At 43.9% G+C, this 1,732-nt stretch overlaps 1 pseudogene; it reads left to right on the top strand.

Moving 5' to 3' along the window:
• The first annotated feature begins 396 nt into the window (after positions 1-396).
• LOC141519306 (ADP-ribose pyrophosphatase, mitochondrial pseudogene) lies at positions 397-1,448 on the top strand (annotated as a pseudogene).
• Positions 1,449-1,732: the final 284 nt, after the last annotated feature.

Raw genomic sequence — 1,732 nt, 5'->3', positions numbered from 1 at the left:
ATAGTCCTTCTTGTCCTCACTCTCTATGGTTCCCCTGAGTCCTGTACTTGGAGATCAAACTTTCTATTCAGCTCTGGTTGTTTCAGTAGGAAAGTCTGAAAATCCCTTGTTTCATTGAAAGTTCATCTTTTCAGCTTCTGGGCCTTGATTTGGGGTTAGCCAGCACGTTTTCAGCTGCAAGGCTTGGCTGCCAGAGGAACCTCCTCCTGGAGCCACCTGGAGGTCTCCAATGGCACCTGGTACTGCCCAGTATGTGGGACTGAGAGAGATGAGCCTGCCTTCCCCCACACCCTGGATGGAAAGTGGCTGGACCTAGAACCACCCATCACCCCCCACCACACCACAGTACAAGCCTGTGGCCCCAATGTCCTTTCCTGAAGTGCCTCCAGCATGCTGATGACTGGGTGCAACCTGGCTCAGGCCCTAGATACCATGTGTCTCAGTGTGAGCCTGTCCTGGCTGCCCCCTGGGGCACTGCAGCTTCTGGGCAGTGGGCTGCCACCCATTTGTTCCTTTTCATCACATTTGTTCCATCTAATCCCAGCCATTATGTCAGGGTCAAAGGCTACCACTGAAAATTCCCACAAGCCTTGGACATCACCTTATCCAGATTCCAAGGTTGAATGTAGTCAGGTACCCAATTAGAAAGTAGGCTGGCTTGTTGAGTGGCAGGAGTATAATTCTGTGAAATATACTGCAGTCTCTGCTTTGACTAGACACATGTGGGCACATACACAGATCAGTGAAAGAAATTTTTCTCTAAAATTCAATGAAAAAGATGGACAGGTCAAATGAAAGAGCCAGAGTGGCTTGTATGAGATTGAAAATGGACAGCCTAAAAACCCAGGGGATCAAATAGGACTGATTGAGCAAGGACTTTTGGGGCATTCAGGCCCAAACCATGCTGCAGATCCCATCATTACTAGGTGGAAAAAGGGATAGCAGTGGAAATAAAGTAACTCACCCTCATTTTGGTAAAAATATCTTACAATTTGTAGCAATCTAAAGGAAAAACTGTGGAGAATGGGCAATCCTGGGGGTGGGGTGGATCCAGGAGACAAAATCAGTACAACCATGAAATGAGAGTTTGATGAAGAAGTTATGAACTCCTTACAGAAATCTAGTGCTGAAAAGTAAGAGATGGAGGAGCAGTTATACAAGCTTTTCAGCCAAGAACATTTGATGGTACATAAGGGATATTGGGTGATCCTCTAAACACTGATAATGCAAGGATGGAGACAGAAGCTGTGAACTACAGTGATGAAACAAGTGAGAAAATGGATAATCTGGCTCTACAAGCAGGAGATGATGCTGGGAAAGTGATATAGGAGGACGTCAGCGACAAGCTCAAGCTTTATGACAGCCATTCCCAGTTCATCAAACTTATGACTGAGAAGCAAGGAGCTCATTGGAGTGAAGACTCAGTCCCCGACTGCCACGAGCGATGAGAGCATCATAACCACATGAATAATAGGTCACCAAATGAACAATGGTAGAGGGCACAGAACATACACTAGAAAGAGAAAATCGCTTATTTTGATGGTTGTTTCATTCATTTCTGAAATTGTATTTGAAAATTTTTTGTGTCATGGGAATTAAAGAAAATCAAGTGGAATACTTAAAGCAAAATTTCTATCTAGGAGAAGACGAATATAAAAGTAGCCCTCTCTATTTGTTATATTTAGACATTGCTTAAACTAAATTAAATTAGTTCTGCTTTTGAAGAATTGCA

This window comes from Macrotis lagotis, chromosome 3 (assembly GCF_037893015.1).
Source record: "Macrotis lagotis isolate mMagLag1 chromosome 3, bilby.v1.9.chrom.fasta, whole genome shotgun sequence".
NCBI classification, from domain to species: domain Eukaryota; kingdom Metazoa; phylum Chordata; class Mammalia; order Peramelemorphia; family Peramelidae; genus Macrotis; species Macrotis lagotis.
This window is presented reverse-complemented; position numbering and strand designations above follow the sequence as displayed.